General features: G+C 45.1%; 1 long non-coding RNA gene across 1 annotated transcript; it reads left to right on the forward strand.

Annotated features, from left to right (window-relative positions):
• The first annotated feature begins 2,518 nt into the window (after nt 1-2,518).
• LOC142836511 (uncharacterized) lies at nt 2,519-7,791 on the forward strand. The gene is made up of 2 exons (XR_012908097.1): nt 2,519-2,625; nt 4,944-7,791. It is a non-coding gene; the product is annotated as an uncharacterized LOC142836511 (long non-coding RNA).
• Nucleotides 7,792-19,885: the final 12,094 nt, after the last annotated feature.

The following is a 19,885-nucleotide window of genomic DNA, read 5'->3' on the forward strand; positions in this document are numbered from 1 at the left end:
CTCTTAGGCTATCTATATAGCCCTGTTAATAGCCATTCCTTATGCATCTGTGACTCGTAGACAAAACCTTGTGAGTATATTAACTAACAGACCACCAGTCTCTATGAAGCCAAAGGCTAAGATGTCATCGAATAGGTACACGAGGCCTATGCCAGAGAATTCCAATCTTTGCTGTCACCTGCCTGCCTGATGTCCCATCAATGTATTTGAAAAGCACCTTGATTTATAAATTATTTTGTTCTGCTACTAGAAATTTTTCTTAAAACTGTTACTTTGGGGCTGGAGCGATGGCTCCGTGGTTAAGAGCACTGACTGTTCTTCCAGAGGTCCTGAGTCCAATCCCCAGCATCCACATGGTGACACACAACCATCTCCAGTGAGATCTGATGCCCTCTGCTGGTATAAAGGTATGCATGCAGATAGAGCACTCAAATACATACAAACTGCTACCTTCACGGATTGTGGAATTTGGGGTACTGGGAATCTGAGCTCTCAGGCCAAAGACCCTTAGATTAAATTACCTCTCATCCCCTCTAAGGTGAGAGTTGTATTTTCACGTGTCTACAGCAGGCAGCAATCTAGAGGAGCAATCATGGTGGCTGGAAAAAAAAGCAATAGTGGAGAAAGAGCCAAATAAAACATCCCCACTTGCTGTTGGTCTAATGTTTAATAAAAGAAGAGGTTTTTGATCATCAGAGTGTCTTCAAGCTACCCTGCTAGGTATAGGGGACGATCAGCGACTTCAACACTTACTACCTTAGCAAGGGGGCCAGAGCTTGATAAACCCACTCCCTGTGGCAGCTTGTAATCCCAGTGCTGGGGAAGCAGGGACATTGGAAAACACCGAAAGACCATCCGTCTTAGTCAGGGTTTCTATAGCTGTGACAAAACACCATGGCCAGAGAAACCTTGGGAGGCAAGGGTTTGTTTCAGCTCCCACACTCTGGTCACATTCCATCATGAAGGAGTCCAGCCACAAATTCAACACAGGAACAGAAGCAGAGGCCACAGAGAAAAACTCTGAGAAGTGTGGAGAGCAGAAATGCATGTCGACATGTATTCATGCATACATATACATATGTCTCTATCACAGATGATAGGCAAACACCCAGACACACAATTTCAGAATAGATGTTTTCTCTGCAACAAAGCAATAACTGTTATTTCATTCTTGTTCCAGATCCGTTTTTTTTTAAAGATGGAGGTCAAAGGTGAAGGTCGGTATACAGGAAGCATATGCAGTATGTTTACCTATTTATTATTTAGTGACCTTGGGATCAACATTTGTAGAAGGATTGGGAAGAACACAGAGGGAGGAGCCACGCCCCATAGTAAAGTCACTGACCACCTGGTAGCCTCATTCAGCCCCATAAAAATGTCTGAAAATAAAGTATCCATAAAGCGTCCCCACACAAGGTCAAAAGGCTGGTCCTCCGTACTTCAGGAGGTCCTTGGGTATGGACCACCCCAGGAAAGGCTCGTTCCTAGGCGTCTGTAGTAAACCTTAAAGAGGCAGACAGTTGAAGACCAGCTGCCGCGGGGCTCTCACGGCAGCAGAAACAACAAATTCAAGAGATACCTACGGCACACATCGCTCAGATTCCCACGCGTCTGGTCCTGACTAGCTTGCATGCACGAAGGCAAAGAATTCACTTCTGAATTTCAAATTTATCCTCTAAAATGAGGCAGGTTGGATTAGACCATCTCTAGTTTTGAAACCCTAAACCGGGCGGTTGGTGGTGTATGCCTTTAATCCCAGCACCTGGGAGGCAGAGGCAGGTGGATCTCTGTGAGTTTGAGGCCAGCCTTATCTATAAGAGCTAGTTCCAGGACAAGAACCAAAACTACAGAGAAACCCTGTCTTGAAAAACCAGAAAAAAAAAGGAAAAGAAAGAAAGAAAGAAAAAAGGAAAAAAGAAATTCTAAAAATTTTAAATACAATTGTATTTTATTACCCCAACTTTTACTATGTTTACAGTGAATTAGGAGATAACCCTATATTTATATATAATATATATATGGATGTACATATGATGTATAACATAAACAAATCATAATGACATGTACATGCATATATGGAGGGGAAAGTCGTCTGCCCCTTTTGTCTGGCTGAAGCTTGGCTAGAAAACACAAGCAAAAGGAGTGATGGGGACTTAGGTAAACACTCTCTTTCTGTCCATTTCTGAGCGGTGAGGAAGGTGGCCACACAACCCTCGTCTCTGGGAGATAAACATAAAAATACGGTTGTTTACTTAAGAACTCAGATGTTATAAAAACGTCCACCAGCCGTCTCTTTCTGGCTCCAAAGATGACGACTAGGTTCAACTGCAGGAATTCTGAGGGGGAAAAAGTCCTGTCTGCATTTCAGCCTTCACCAGCCAGCCCACAGGATCTTCCACCTCCTCCCCTGCTGGATTTTTTCAAGGCTCATGTGGGCATCTGCAACACGGAACCCAGATGGCAGCTTTCTTGAATCTGCTTCGGTTTCCTTTAACAGCCTCTTTACCGAAGCTGCCCTGAAGAGGATGCTCGCGGTTGGCTCAGCAGGAGGAACTGGCAGAATTGGGTTTCCAAGAAGATGAGACTCCCAAGTACTAAGTAGAAAAAAAATATGAGAAGCCGAAGGTCAGTGTCGGGATTTTAGATAGTCTGTCCCTGGGTACGAATGCCATGCGCCGAAACATAGCCGGACCATGATTCTGTGTTTATCTGAGTTGTGTAAGTGGTTACCCGTTGGAGGGGGAAGCTGATTGGTAGGACAGCGTTTTGCTGTCTCATGGAGATGGGTGTTTGCTAAAGACTTTGGAAGCATATCTTTATCGCATAGTGAGCACCTCAAGATGGCCCAGCCTGGTTTACTGATTTTCAGTTGCTAGGAGAAAATAGTTAGGTTAGCACACAGGTGGAAGAAAGAAAATGTAGAATTCTGGGGTGGAGAAAGATACGGCGGTCCTTGCTTTTCAAATGCCAGCCTGCAGGCTGGCAACAAGCTGGCTGCTTCCAAATGGCTCGGGGAGCTTGTTAAAAATAGACATCTCTAAAGCCTATCTCCAGAAACTTTAATTTAATATCAAATTATGCTCAGTTCTGATAGTTAGGTTTAGGGATGTAAGGAGTAGTTAATAAGCAAGATTTAGAAGACCGGTATGCATCCACTATTTAAATACATGGTTATTAATGTCAGCTGTATGATAGTTGACTGACTTAGCTCTTTGGGAATAACAAGCATATAGAAGACATGCTGTAATGGTTAATATTGGTTCCCAGCTTGACTGGATTGAGAGACATCTAGAAAAATGATTAAAGTATACTTTAGGGAATGCCCGAGAGGATGTTTCTGGAGACAGTCACTACGTGGGTCAGAAAAATGAGCGGGTAAGACCTTCCCTGGATGTGTCTGATGCCACCCAATAAACTTGAAGCCTGGGTCAAAGGAAAGAAAAAGCAGGAGAGAGAAACTTGGGGCATGTGCACACAAGACTCTCTGAGCAGGTGCGTTTTTGCTGTTGCTGTGGTCTGTGAACATCAGGTGCCAGGATTTTCAGCTTTTGAATGTGGACTGCACCAGCAAGTCTGCAGAGTTTACAAGCCTTCGGCTTCAGAATGGGTCTGTAGCATCGGTTCCCTGGGTCCAAGGTTTCCAGATTCTCAGACTGAGCAGCTAGTGGTTTTCATGGACTCTGCAGATAGTTCATGGGACTATTCAGTGTCTGATCAGTTAAGCCAACTAATAAATCCCTTTACAAACACATACGCACACACACGTGTGTGCAGACACACACACACATACATGAGTGCACCCTGGTGTGTGCGTGGGGGGGTATTTTCTTTTCTCATAAATTGACAAATATCTGACCAAAAAAAAAACATCGAAGAAGGTGCATGGCTTCAAGGGTTCAGTGCCATCGTGGCAAAGCAGCTTGCCCTGGAAATCTTTATATAATAGCGTATAACAAGAAAGAACTATATAAGAAGGAGCCAAGGATAATACACTCCCAAGGACCCATCACCAAGGACCTATTTCCTCTGGGTAAGCCCCATCGTCTAGAGGATCTACAGCCTTCGGAAATGCCACCTCCAGCTGGAGACCAAGTGGTAGACATGAGCCTGTGGAAGTGGAGGACTATTTGATCATATTGTAAAGATATGTGATCTGTTCTACCTCACTTGCCTAAGCTCCTTCCGATTGGTTTAATAAGGAACTGAATAACCAATAGCTAAGCAGGAGAGAACAGGGGAGAGAGAGGAGCTGGAGAAGAATCCGTGGCTTGCAGGAAGGATGAAGTCAGCCAGACATGGAGGGTGTAGGACATACAGGATGGAGGAGAGGTGACAAGCCATGTGACAGAAAGTAAATTGGTAGAAATGGGTTGGGAAGAAGCCTAAGCTAGGGTTAAGCTTTCATAATTAATAAGTCTCTGTGTCATTTTGGGGGGCTGGCAGTTCAAAGAAAGACCAACAATAGAAGACATTACAAACTCAGAACCATCACATCTACGTTCTATTGGTTCCTTTCCTCTGGAGAATACATACAGGATATCACAAATGTCGCTGAACAGCAATGGAAGATTAGATATGTGGGTGACTCATGGCAGACAGATACGTAAGTTTTCAGATACCAGATTACAGCTCATTGGGATAGAGAGATAAAAAATGAAACTATAATTTCTAGAGAAATTAAGTAGAAGTTTTAAAACATGTAAGGAAGGAAGAAAGAAAAGAGCCTGGCAGATTTCCTCGGAATAATCCCCGGTTGAGATATCTCCAAGTTGAGCAAGACAAATAGTAAATAAACCCCATATATTTGCAAAAGAGAAATTCAATACAGGCATGTATGTAGTACTTAGCACCGTGTATGGAAATGTCAGTAAATTGTAGGTTCTGATTATAAATGATTAAAAGCTATGGTAAAGTGACTTTTAAAATCTCTCTCTATCCCCCAGGCCTCTCTGGGGGTTTTTACATCAAAAGTACTTTCCGGGAGACTTTTTTCAAGGAAAGACCAGTGTTGCAGAGAGAACCAAGGAACTGGAACAGGGTGGTTTGTACCCTCAAACGACTGATCCAGTTGGAGCTCTGGGGCACCCACGACCATCCATAAAGCATCTACGTGGTTAAGGCAGCGCTTTGGCCACAGCGGACAAGTGGCTGGGCACAGGCGATCTCATGGAGTAACGGGCAACAGGTAAAGAGGAATCAACGAGTAGATGAGAAGACATACAGGCGGTATGGCCATGTGTGGAGGCGCCACTGAAGACAGACGATGATGGATGGCCCCGGCCGTGCTGAAGCAGAGAAATTTCTTTCAGAAGTTTACAGTAACCTGAGGTGGGAAACTCTTGAAGGCGGTTTGATGCCCAGCTCCATCTCGATCAGATTTGTTCCTGGGTCGCAGCACCTGGGATGGGAAAGTGGAGGACAGAGAACGTGTGGTTTGAAGACCAGTCCTTCTCTCTCCCTTCCCCCGCCCCCACGATGATATAACGTCACCCTTCAGCGGACAACACACATCGCTTGAGCCGTTTGTGTGCTACCAGTAAGTGCCTGCCCCTGAGGAGGGTTAAGCAAAAGCTGCGCAGAGAGAGCGAATTTATGGATCCGCTCCTGTAGGTTCCCTGCGGAAAGCAGAGTGAACTGCGATTTGGAACCATTTCCTCAGACTTGCCTAAGGGTGGAAGAATAGAGTTGCCTGCAAGCCAGCTAAGCCCCCTAGCTGTCGTGAGAAAAGATGTCCTGCACCGTCCTCCAAGGGACAGGCTTCTCCAGGCCATTCTCTGGGCTAGCTGGCGACACGTCCTTGTCTTTTCAGGCTGCACAAGGACTCTGGCTCCCGGGCACAGGGAAACCCGCTGCCCAGCTGCCAGCAGGCGGCGGAGACTGAAAAGGAGGAGCGCCACCTGGTGTCGTTTCTAAGCACAACCAATGGCACCCAGACACATTAACCCTCTTCAGAGGAAGGGCCGTATTGGAACAAAACCTTGGCCTTCTCGAAACAAAAATGACTACCTACCCATCCACTCCCAGAGCAAAAATATCTAAAGCCGACGCGATGTGTGAAAATGGCGCGATGTGACTAAATGGAAGCAGGAACCAAGGAGGACCAGGCTGTCTTAAGACCTTGCCTAGTCAATGACGCTGAGAACTGAGCACGGACAGGAACCGGACGGGGCACACACACTGAGTCCTGTTCCTATAGAGCTTCTGGGCGTTTGTTTTACTAAATAATCAGTCACAGAAGATGTCCATACGTTGAATGTTAAGTATATAGTAGCAAACTATGAGCAAAGGGAGACGCAGAATCCGCCTTGTAATTCTACTCAGAGGCTGAATGACGATAGAAGCCCAAAAGCTGAGATTTGCCTGGGTGGTGCCACAAGTTCAAGGCCAGTCTGGCGAACCTAGTGAGACCCTTGTCAAAATAAAAAGTGAAAAGAAGGGACAGAGCTGTGTCTCAGTGTGGCCCAATGGGCCACCATACATAAGGCCAAGGTCCGATGTGTGTGTGGGGGGGTGCGTGCATATGGTGAGGTAGGATATGTGGTGTGAGGTACGTGCGTGGGGGTAGAGTATTGTGGTGTGTGTATGTGGTACATGGTTGTGTGGTGTGTGTAGTGTGTGTGTGTGGTATGGTATTTGGTATTTTGTGTCTGTGGTGTGTGTAATGTATGTGAGAGTATGATATGGTATTTGGTGTGTGAAGTGTGTATGTATGGTATAGTATGTGTGTGTGGTGTGTGTGGTATATGGTGAATGTGGTTGTGTGGTGTGTGTAGTGTGTGTGTGGTATGGTATTTTGTGTATGTGGTACGTGGTATTTGGTGTGTGTATGTGGTGTGTAATGTATGTGTGTGTGCGGTATGGTATTTGGTGTATGGTGTGTGTGTGTGTGTGTGTAGTGAAGGGTACTCTCACCAACACATACAAAAGCTCCCCTCCTCCTCTTCTGATACTTGATACTGTCACCTTTGTTCCTGTTGTTATGCTCCTGGTACTGACCCCACCCCTCTGTGGCGTGTGTGACCGTCCCTCGTGTCTGACTGTCAGCATGTTTCCGTGTGTTTCTTGTCAGCATCCTCCTTCGTTGCTGTTTTCCTTACTGATTGTCCTGGCTCCTCACACAGTCTAGCCACGAGGCCTTCAGCATTGTGTTTGTGGGCCCCCCTCTGCTGGCTATTTCGGTCTCTCTGTGCTGTCTCAGGATGTTCATGTTAATGGAATCTTTCTGGATTCTTCTCTCAGTATTTGACATTTTATGCTTCCGTAAGTATTCTTTTTTAAAGATGGGAGATTTTAGAGCAGTTTTAGGCTTACAGGGAAACTGAGAGAAGGAACACAGGTTTCTCGTACATTCCCGCTTCCAGGCTATACTCAACTGCCCATACTATCACACCACACAACTGCCCACACCATCACACCACACAACTGCCCACACCATCACACCACACAACTGCCCACACCATCACACCACACAACTGCCCATACCATCACACCACACAACTGCCCACACCATCACACCACACAACTGCCCACACCATCACACCACACAACTGCCCACACTATCACACCATCACACCACACAACTGCCCACACCATCACACCACACAACTGCCCCCACCATCACACCACACAACTGCCCACACTATCACACCCTGTGTTGACACATCATTGTCATCCCAAATCTGTCATTTACACTCATTCATTCACGGTGTGGAGTGTTTGGTAAGCTTTGGGAAATGTAACTGCAGACATTCTCTGCGGTTGAGTATTTTCAATAAATATACTTAAAATATAGAGTATTTTCTCGGTGCTAAAGTCTTTTGTGTTCCATCTGTTCAGACCGCCTCCCCTTCTATTTTATTGCCTCCATACCTGTGCCTTTTCCAGAATGTCACACAGAGGGGCTCAGCGTGGTCTCTTTCACACAGTCGCATGTATCTACATCTCCTCCATACCTATGCCTTTTCCAAAATGTCACACAGAGGGGCTCAGCGTGGTCTCTTTCACACAGTCGCATGTATCTACATCTCCTCCATACCTGTGCCTTTTCCAGAATGTCACACAGAGGGGCTCAGCGTGGTCTCTTTCACACAGTAGCGTGTATCTACATCTCCCTTACCTGTTTCCTTGGCTTGATAGCTCCTTCTAGTGCCGGATAATGTCCCATCCACTGGATGGAGCACGGCTGTCTTAGTTAGGGCGACTATTACCGTGGTGTAACTCAAAAACAGCTTGGGGAGGAAAGGGCTTATTTCTCTCACAGTTCCATATAACAGCTCGTCATCCCAAGCAGTGAGGGCAGGAACTCACCCAGGGCAGGAACCTGGAGGCAGGAGCTGATGCAGAGGCCATGGGGGCAGGGAAGGGGGGGGCTGCTCACTGGCTTGCTTCCGCATTGCTCAGCCTGCTTCCTTATAGAACCCAGGACCACCATTCCAAGGATGGCCCATCCGCAATCGGGTGGGCTCCCCCTATCGATCACTAGTTAAGAAAATGCCCTACAGGCTTGCTTATAGCCTGCCCTTGTTTTTCTTAATTGGGGTTCCCTCCTCTCTGATGACTCTAGCTTGTGTCAAGCTGACATAACACCAGCCAGTAAAACAGGTTTTTCAATTACATGATGAAAAATACCACCATTGCTTTCAAGATTTCTCTTTCTTTTCTGACACAGGGCCTCGTAGAGTCCAGCTGGCTTCAAATTCACACTACATGTGTGTGATAAGAGTCCCGGCTAAGTATTTTATTTTATCAAAAGCTGATATGAATAGTGTTGTGTTCTTAACTCCAAATGCCGCTGGTTCATTGCTGGCACACAAGAAAATGATTCGCTTTGTGTAGTCACTTTGTAACCTACAACCTGGCTATGATTAGCTCCAAGAGCTTTTTGTCAATTCTCTCAGATTGTCTCCACCAACAATTCTGTGACCTAAAGCCAAGAGCTTTATCATCTCCTCCTTCTCGGTCTGTGTCTGACGACAGCAGCAGTGTTGGGATTATTATGAGGAGATTTTAATGCAGGTTTAAGCATTATGCCTGACAGAAATATAAGTGCTCAGGGAAAGGCTAGAACACACCCAGGCACTGGTGTGGGCTTCTCAAAGACAGCCACACGTAAACCTCAGCAGTAGCCACAGGAACAATAAGGCAGCCACACATAAGTAAGTCTCAGCAGTAGCCCTGGAAACAATCTCAGTGGCCCTCAAATTACATCCCGAAGGTTGCTAAAAAGTGTTTCCCCCTAACCTCTAAGATGCCTTGGATGGGGTAACGAGCATTGGATATACGATCTTACAAAAACCCGTCTGAAAACGTAATTGAATACACCACACCAACAAAAGGAACAGTTCCACCTACCTGTCTTCTGACCATCAAGGGACAGACTCTATAGTCTCTGGAGCTTCAACTTAGTGTGGTTACTTCTGCTTGACAAGGCCCACTAGAATCATTTTTGCCCGTCCATCCATCCATCCATCCATCCATCCATCCATCCATCCATCCATCTGCCTATCTGTCTGTACCAGGTCCTATGCTTCGCCTCCAAGGTCCTATGACTTCTGTCCCTAAGCTGTGAGCCTAGTGCTTGCACTACAAGAAGCTCTCTGAGTTAGTGAATACCTTATCTCTTCTCTCTCTTTGCATCCGTGTGAGCTTTATCTCTGCTTCCAGCAAGGCCTCTCTGAAGTCTGTGAGTGAGTGCTCTGAGTGAGGCCAGGTTCTCAGCCTCTGCAGTGTACAGCCGCTGGTAGGCTATCCAAGCAAGCATCGTATAAGTTCTGATCCTCTGGAGAGCCCTGACTGATACAATCAATATGAGTTTCTAGTTTAAACAGTCAAGGAACTATGGCAGAGGGTTGTGCATACCGAAGTGGTCTTGGCTAAACAGTAACCCAGTTAGCCATGTGATCTAGTTAATCCTGCTCGTGCAAGATGATTTCAGAAAAGTCTGCTTTGCTTAAAGAGACACGTCAGCTTTCCTGAGATGATTGTTCCTATTGTGGGCAGAGTCATCTCCAGTTTCCATCATGGGTGACTTGTCTCTGAAACCTTAGTGTTCCAGACTAAACTAACTACAGCTTTAGGGCAATAACCGGATACTTTTAAAGACATTTTCAAAGGTCTATAACAGGATACTGCAAAAGTTGACAGTAAAATATCTTCGTGTTTTACCTTAACTTTGTGTCTTTGACCTTCGGGGGGTGGGGAGTGAGATGGCTGGCTATCACTAGGTTTTAGAGAATAGTTAACGTGTCTTTCGCCAATATCTTCTTTTAGATTCTCCTCAATGAAAGGTTTCTGTACCCCAGTACAGTATTAAGTCTGATGCAGCCAATCAAACCAAGCCAAAATAAGAATTAAAAGTACAGGTTTAATGAGTAAAATGGTCCTGGATGGTCTCCTGGCCCCCAGAGAGGAGACAGAGAGAAACAACCAGAAAGTCATATGGCCTTTCTGTGAGACGCTTTTTAAATACCCTTTAGGTGTGGGCTTGAGCATCTCTGTGGGAGGAGCCATCATTTTGTGGGCTTTGCGAGACTGGGCAGAGTTGAGATCAAGAGGGGGCCTGAGGCAGAGCTCCACCCTAACACTCAGCTCCTGGTGATTTCCATTAAAAGAATTTAAAGGCAGGCTGGAGAAATGACTTAGTGGTTAAAAGTGTGTGCTGCTTTTGCAGAGGGCCCAAGCATCTTTGTCAGGTGGCTCATAGCCCTTGGTAACTCTAGCTCCTCAAGATCAAACATGTTGGGCCTCTGCAGTACCTGAGAACACACATACACACACACATAAAAAAATGGTTCTGGCCAGGCAGTGATGGCACACCCCTTTAATCCCAGCACTTGGGAGGCAGAGGCAGGCAGACCTCTGGAGTTCGAGGCCAGCCTGAACTCCAAAGTAAGGTTCTTCACTAGAGAAACATAAAGCACCCTAAATAGTGATTACAGGTCATCGATCCAAAGACTCCATCTACATTTTTGTCAGGTTCAATACTATTTTAAATTCTCTGGGACAGAGCTCATTGCTAAGGGTGTTTCCCTATCTAAACGAAGTATTTGGCAAGCCCATTTGGATAATGGACAGGAGGGGACAGGCACATCCTTTTTCGGCTGTCGGGAATGTTTTCTGCTAGAGACAACGATATCGCGAGGTTTTGAGTTCCGAGAGATGTGTTCAGGTTCCTCTGACCAACAATTACCATTCCCAGTTCCAGTCCTTGGCTGTCCCAGTTGTTGATGGGGGAGGGCTCAACCCGAATGTTTTATAACGTATAATGGGAGGGCCCGCAGATGTGAGTCTGTTCCACCTTGACTGGAGGTCAGGGAGTTTGAGCTTACTTTTGCTCTTTCAAAGCTGTTGACAACAGGTGTGGCTGCAAACAAGACGTTCTCTAGGGTGTAGGTTAGCTAGTGTTTTTGGTATAGAGGGGGATCCACTCCATCTGGACCAAAGGTCGGAGAGGTCAAAGAATTCAAGTCTATTCATTATATTACGTTAATGAAGTCTGTTGTCTCCCCCTCCCCTTTTGGAATGAAGTATATAAGCAGTGGAAGATAAACATGGACAGATTTAGGGCTCAGTATTTCCTGAGTGTGTCCTTCTGATGCTGTTCTGTGTTTCTGTCTTTTATTTCTCTTTTGCTTAAATCATTAATTCTAACGCTCACACTCTTAACTCTTAATGTGCCGGCACCTACCGTAGAATGCACAAATTCGTTGAAGCTGGTCTTCGACCCTAGGTAATGTCTGACTCACCACCTGCTTCCAGAGTTGAGCCACAGTCCGCTTTATTTTTATTTTATTTTATTTTTTTTTGGTTTTTTGAGACAGGGTTTCTCTGTGGTTTTGGAGCCTGTCCTGGAACTAGCTCTTGTAAACCAGGCTTTAAATAAAGGGGACAGACACCAAATGAACTCAGAGAAACCAGGCTCTTTTCTTACAGACCCCCAGGAGGAGTCTGTAAGAAAAGAGGCTGCTATTTTAGCAATAGCATCTTCTAAGTACCTGTTATATTTATGCCTGTTTTTCACAACTTGATGACAGAGGCTCTGAACCGAAATAAAGTGCCCACCAAGCTACGTAACAGAAGTAGGGGTGGGGATCAAGGTTTTGATCTAGGATAGGAAGGTAGGAAGCACTGTGTGGGAAGTGGGGGCACCGGACCCCAGACCCTGACACTCAAGTTGTTTGTGTCAACTGGTATTGAGGCAGCCAGACTTACAGAAAGGGGTTTTGCAAAAATAGAGAATCCCATGAACTACAAAGAAGAAAGAGCAACAATGAAAAAACTTATTTAGGGAAGAAAACAAGAAAGGATGGGGTGGTAGGAGGTGCCTCTAATTGCAAACTCAGGATCCAAGTATCTGATAAGACAGACTATAGAGCAATATAACTCTGTATCCACTGCCGTGCCAACTAATCTCCCTTACATGGATTTCTCAACAAAACATTTGCTGGAGGGAAAGACACTCCAAGAAACCCAGAAATCCGTGACAATGGGTGTTTACCACACAAGCCTTGAAGGGAGTAATTGCTTCCTGACTGCCTTGTCTTTTGTTACCAAGTCAACAAAATACAAATTGTTTGTTTTCGAATGTTCTTTGGTGTTCTAGCAGTATTTGCGTTACCCCCAAAGAGATAATTGGATAAAGACAAAAGTGGAAAAGTCTCAGGCTTTGGCAAAGCACAGGACTGACTTAGAAGGCGTGCCTCAGCACTCAACAGGGTAGAGACTGTCTCCCTGGACTGCAGTCTTTCTGATGGAGACCGAAGAACGCCCAGCCGTAAACTGTGTGTGGGAAATTTGGAGCAACAGTTTGCAACGTTGCTGACCTGGTGAATATTCTGATTATTGCACTACTATTTGGTAACATTTTGGTATGTTATTCACTTACAAATCAACATTTTGTACAACTGAACTCCTTATCCTTTTGGGAACAAAATATCCAAAGGAGACTAGCTGCGGATATATATGAGCGGTCTCATTTGTTGAGGCCATTTGAAGCGCAGCCTAAGGAGATCCTGGAATGTGCATTTGTTAAGGCAAACTACAGTGCTCAGTAGTGGAAAATCCTGCTAAGATTATGGAAAAATCTCCTACAGGGACGTTCCCTCTACAACAGAGCTTCTCAACCTTCCTAATGCTTTGACTCTTATTTAATATAGTTCCTCATGTTGTGGAGACTCCCCCCAACCATAAAATTATTTTTGTTGCTACCTAATACTGTAATTTTGCTACTGCTATGAACCATCACGTAATTATCTGTTTTCTGATGGTCTTGGGCGACCCTGTGAAAAGGTCAGAGAGCCTGCAGCCCACAAGTTGAGATCTACTGCTCTAGAAGAACTCAGATATTATTTGTCTGTAATCGTAAAATAATTGATAGATTTGGCAGATACCGCAGGAAGTCACAACAGAAGCCATGCATTGTTTTAGCCCTCAAGAAGCCAAGCTTTTCTATCTGTCAATCCTCAAAACTCACTGAAGGACACTAGGTCACTTGAGCTTGTGACTCTGGCAGGCCTTGCTCTTGTCCCCCACTCCCTCTTCCTTGCAAATAATAATAATAATAATAATAACAACAATAATAATAATAAAAAAAGTAGCCACTAAGGTCTATTCCTTTATTTGGCTACTTTCTACTCCTAAGGCTGACTACCAAGGTCTAGCTTTCAAAGTGTTGAAGTCCAGCAGTTAAAAGCCCCCTTTGACTGCCCTAATTAACATGCCCAATTAAAATTAAACACCTCATTCTAACGTGGGTTTCCCATTTCACCTTTAGAAACTACCATTTGCCTATGTGCCACATCTGTCCCCTCTATCCAGAGGCAGTCCTTTGCCCCCACCCCAGGACAAATAGTCCTGTCCCCTTTCTCTGGTTCCCTCTCCCTTCTCCCTCATCCACTATCTCCTGTGTTTGTCTCTTATGTCCCTGTTCTCTGTCTCTCTGGGGCAAGTAAATCTCCTTTGTGCTGAGAACTTGGCCTTGGGTCCTGAGCTGATGTTTTTCCTTTCCCTCCCTGTGCCCCAATCACTCCCTTGTCCCCAAAGTCAGTCAACATTTCCAAATGTTTGTGAAACTAAATTACATGTTATTTCTACAAATCCTTGGTATGGAAAGAAATGAGTACATTCCTTGAAAGAAATAAGATATTTTTTTTCCTCACTAAGTTCAAAGTTATTCTTTCAGGCATTCATCAGTTGGTCATGTAGGGTCTCCTTCTCTTCGCTGAACCCTAAGTTATTTCTTCTGGGGCTCTTGTTGGTTCATTCTGTTATTAAGAACACTCCGATTCCCAAGTGGTGAGGGAACCAGTGCAGCCTGGAACATTTGTTCAATCTGTTTGTCCTGCCCCAATGTTAATGGAAACATTTTATACTATAATTTTAAGAAGAAAACAGCAGGGAACCATTTAGAAAGAGGGTATTCTCAGGGAAAGTTAAGGGAATTAAATTAACTAGGAAGATTCAGTTCTCACAAAAATATTGCCTTTGTTCAAGTTCTCTCTAGGGTCTGCTCTCCAAACAAATTAAGTCTGTGAAAGAGAAGTTCAGTGGAATTTAACCCCAGAAGAAGTTTGTTATTTTTAAGAGTAACAGAAAGAAATCACAAACTCTAGCATTTTCATAATCGCAAGTAGTGATTGCTTAGATCCATACAGCTTTGCAGTGGAAGAGATGTCAGCAATTACTAACCCCAGTCACTGATGGTGAAATGGCAGCCCAAAGACATTGCTGGGTTGGCTCATGCTCACAACCGTACCCTTGTCACTGGGTAGAGAAAGAAATCAAGAACTCAACATCTGAGGACCAGTCTCTCTGTCCCATCACGATAGCTACCTTAGGCTACCATGTGTAAATGAAGACTGTGCTTTCGTTTCCCAGTCACCCAGACCCCAAAACCATATTAATTACAACACTGTTTGGCCAATGGCTTAGGCATATTCCTAGCTAGCTCTTACATCTTACATTAACCCATTTCTATAATTTTATTTTTCATATTTTACCACGAAGCTCATAGTTAGTTATCTCACATCTTGCTTCTTGGGTGGCTACATGGTGTCTACCTGACTCCACCTTCTTTCTCCCTACATTCAGTTTAGTTTTTCTGCCTATCTCTATTCTGCCACGCCATAGGCCAAAGCAGCTTCTTTATTAACCAATGGTAATAAACCATATTCATAGTATACAGAGGGGAATCCCACATCAACCACTCATTTTCAAGTAACGCCTTTTAAGAGTTAACTTTCCTGGATAGCCAATGGGAACCTTGAGGATCAGAACGTATCACTCTATGTCTGCAAGAGATTAAGATATGTTACCCTAAAATATACTTCTGTGGTGTATTTCCAGGTTCATATTCTGGGAAGCTGCAGACATAAAGGCAGGTCCAAAAGCGTACCCTTTGTAAAAGAATTTATGTTTACAAAGACGTCTAAATGAAGTATCTGTCGACAGAAAAAGAGTTGCTAAAAAAACGACAGATTGGACCACCTGCAATCCCCGTACATCCCTTCCTTCATTGCTCAGTGTGGTGTCTTCACCAGCTCTGGGAGTCCTGAGCCCATGTTTCTTCACGTAGCTCAGGATACTGTGGAAGGCTGAATTACCGGGCCCCGTTTGAGCCTTAGATTTTGTGGGAATCATGTGTGCTGTGTGTATATAATTAAATACATTTTTTTTCCTCCTCTAATCTGTTTTGTGTCAATTTAATTTGTAGTTTAGCTAAAGAACCCCCACAGCGAGGATGGAAAACATTTATTCATTCCTACAACCTCAAACCTAACAGAAATGTACCGTATGGATTATGTTCACGGTCATATTATCAATTTGCCGTGTTACTTTTCCTACAGAGACACGTAGAAATACCCATTTATCCCAGATGGGACACTGATAAACCAAGGAAACAATTCTCTCCACGCTCAGTTTAGTGAACCCGTGACTTTATTAAAGTTACTTAAGTAAGCACTGAAAGTCTCGTCCTAGCCTGCTGGACTTCTCTCTCTCTCTCTCTCTCTCTCTCTCTCTCTCTCTCTCTCTCTCTCTCTCTCTCTCTCACACACACACACACACACACACACACACACACCCGACACCACCACAAAGTCCCAGAGGGACGTGGGTCCCTACACTACTGTCTAGTAAATCCCACCCAAATTCGTTCCTGCCACCTTTCTGTCTATCTGAAAGATAAACCAGAGTTGACATTACGCCTGCTCTCAGCCGTCTTTACCTGCCTATGGTAGGTCCACAAAACAAACTTAGTTAAAGTAGCTGTTGACTATTGTTCTGGGAACTCCAGAGCCTTTGGTGAGAGGCCTAACTGGAGGCAGATCCAAGCTCCCTCACGCAAGAATTTATACAGGCTGTGACTGTGATCAACTCAATAGAGAAGACTCTGTTACACGCCTTTCCCCAGGCGCCGGCTCAAGGAGCTGGAGACTTCTCTTTAGGGAACTCTTTCTTTCTGAATACTCTGAGCTACCATAAAATATCTGATCAGCCATGGTGAATTCTTAACAATGGAGAAGCCACATGCAAATGTCTGTAAGACACCCTGCTGATTCCTGCTCTATGAACTTTGCTGCTAAGGCATCAGGTGAAGTTGCCTTGGATCAACCTATGTACCAGATGAGTACCACTCAGAGACTTAAGCAGATTTAGAGAGAAGAAGACTGGTCCAGCCGTCACTACCTGAGACCCTGACCACAAAGCCAGGAGACAGAATGGCCATTCCTTTTAAGTTTTAAGTATTTAGAGTAATTAGTAATAGATACCTAGAATAGACTCCAACCAAAATATCAAAAACAACCCCAACTCTCAGTGATTTTTATGTCCACTTCCTGGAATGTTTTTCACTACAAAAGAAAGTAAAAAAGGGAAAGAATATTGAACTGAAAATAATTGAAAACCCGATTTGGTGGTTTTAACAGACCATAGAAGTACAGAACTAGGCAGGCAAAATCACTATAGCTTCTCCAGGCTGCATCAGAGATTCAGGCTCCTTCCAACCTCCTGCCCCTCATGCATACAGGCCTGTGTGTCCTCCAACTAGTTTATCAGTGTTCTGAGATAGAGATGGGGGTGGGGGACAATAAGGGAACAATTGCCCCTTAGACTGCCGAGTAAACTTGCTTCTTTTGAACACTGTATTTCAAGACTTTCTCTTGTTTTTCATTGTCCTTGTTTCAAGACGGGGTTACACACAGACCGCATCTAGCTGCAAAGGAGTTTGAGAAGTCAAGCGTTGTTACCACAGTGGGTCCTCACCTCCACAGTAATTGGATTCTGCTAGGAAGAGGGACTGTTATTACATAATAAGTAGCTGGGGTCTGCAACAATTCCTCCCTGTCCTGGAGGCTCAACTGAGTAATGAGTTAAGGCTATCGCTCTTGAGCAATTATGGGAAAGTGCTTCACACACACACACACACACACACACACACACAAACGTATATAGCATAAATGTCCAGCTGTCCTAGGAAGTCACTGTGTTTGGCTCACATTGCATGTTTATTTCAGATGACTTAGTGAAATCCATAAAGACTTCTTTGTAGGGGAGTATGTCCCCTCAACCTGTCAAACATCTATTGGGCCATTAGGGACGCCACTTTCTTCTCGGGCGATGAAGCAGCGGGCTAGTCATCATGACTCTAGGAAACAATTTGAAATTTGCTCTTCACAAATATAAAAGGCCGTAATAACTGGGTCAACCTGTAACCATCCCTGCCACACATCTTTGCATGACAAAGGAGGAAAGATGTAAATCCACTTTCAAAAGCAGCCGCGTACACAGAAACTCATTACAAAAATGGGGGCTCGTCATGTTTGGCACCCGCACGCGCGCACGCACACACATACACACACACACACACACACACACACACACACACACAGAGAGAGAGAGAGAGAGAGAGAGAGAGAGAGAGAGAGAGAGAGAGAGAGAGAGAGATCCAATAACCACAAAGAACCCTGCTCTGAAGTCTAGATACCTTGTGATCACTTGAACGGGTAACACGGCCTAAATGTTAATGAAGCAATTCGACTCACTCAGCAGGAAGAGCAACAAAAGGAATGCTTTTCAAGACGCAGCTGTCAACAATTACAGTCAGTGGGCTGGGGCTGGCTGATAGCTTCTTAAAGCTCATGGAAATGCGGTGCCTGCTTGACAGGAGCCCGCCCCACCCCCCACCTTCCCACCCCCTCGCCCCCACCTCCCTACCCCACCCCCAACCCCCACCCCGACTCCTAGGAACCCATCCCCCACCCCACCCCACCCCCATCCCCACTCCTAGGGAGACAGTAAACCCATGTTTACTTGGCAGGCAAGGAATGGAATAGTCTGGTTAGCTAGCATCCCCGCCAGCTCGGGAGCAAATGGCAGGGTTTTAAAAGGTTCAGAATGATCAAAATAGCACTAATGACAGATTCAGGATTCCCTCAACACTTTCTGGATGTGGTGATTCAGATGCCATCCATAGGCCTTAGCGTTTCCATTTTTTAAAAAAAATTATTATTTTTATTTTTATGCGCATGGGTGTGTGTTTGCGTGTATGTCCATGTACCAATGGATGCCTGGTGCCCTCAGAGGCCAGAAGAGGGTGTTGAATCTCCCAAGACTAGAGTTACAGACATTTGTGAGCCTTCATGGAGGTTCTGGGAATTGAACCCAGGTCCTAGGTGAGCAGTTGGCACTCTGAACTGATGAGCCATCTCTCCAGGCCTAGGCCTTAAGATTTCATAGTTGGAGAATCTTCTTTTTACATGTGACCTTTCTGCTCCTAAAAAGGAATGGAAGTTCCTTTAAGAATGATTCTTCTGAACTAGATAGGTACACCCCTAAAGCACACACATACATGCATGCATACACGAGTGTGCGCGTGCACACACACACACACACACAGTGAGGCAGGGAAGGGCACAGAGAGGAAAGGGCTTTGCCCACAGCGCCCTGTGGCCCCTGATCCCAGCAGTAATGCAGAGCTAAGAAGAAGCCACCAGATTCTTTTGACTGGGAAGCTAGGTGCCCGAATGTGGAGAAGCCTCATGTCCTCCCCAGTTTCCTTGAGATGCGATAGAGAGGGTGGCAGCCTGGTCACAGTGACAATCTAAGCAGCATGGGGGAAAAGGGGAGCAGGACAATAGAGTCCTGGGCCAGCGTGATCTGAGTGGTGGTGCAGCGCATGAGTTCAAGGCCAGGATGGGCCATATCCAGAGATTCCATCTCAAACACACAAAGGAACAAGTACTCAACAGCCAGGAGGAGCATGTGCTAAGTGAAGAAAATAGTATAAACCACACAACCCCTGACAGACGTACCCAGCATGGCCACGGGGATTCCCAGTAGCCTTAGTTCCTTTTTCTTGCTTCTTCCATGAGGCCAGACCACCCTCCAGTCTGTTGTCTCATAGTTCCCTGTGTGCTAACCTGTCTACATAACCTAGCCTGGATATTTTGGGTATTTCTCTTAGATGAGCCTCTCCATCGATGCAAATAATTCCAATCAGACCGAATTAAACCAAATAAAAGATGCCCATGTTTAATGAAATGCCCCCAGAGTTGGAGAGGAGAAGAGAGGAAAGGGGAGACCACGTGAAACACAGAGACAACATGTTCATTCTCTGGGGGCAGTTTAAATAGCCTGTGGGAGTGGTCTTGACCTTCCCTGGGTAGGGGTTACCGTTTGGCAGGCTTCCTTATTCCAGGAGCTGGGGTGAAGTTCCCAGTCAAACAGGATGGTTTGACAAAGTTTGTGGCAGTTCCCTCTCAATCTGTATTCTCTTCTCCTCGCTGACTGATATCCAGTTTTATTCTCTAAGGAAAAGTTAAGAGAAAGGCCATGACCCACAAACCTTTCTTGCAGTTGAAGTTGATGGTAAGCGATTTGGCGAGACTTC

Source organism: Microtus pennsylvanicus, chromosome 16 (assembly GCF_037038515.1).
Source record: "Microtus pennsylvanicus isolate mMicPen1 chromosome 16, mMicPen1.hap1, whole genome shotgun sequence".
Taxonomy (NCBI): domain Eukaryota; kingdom Metazoa; phylum Chordata; class Mammalia; order Rodentia; family Cricetidae; genus Microtus; species Microtus pennsylvanicus.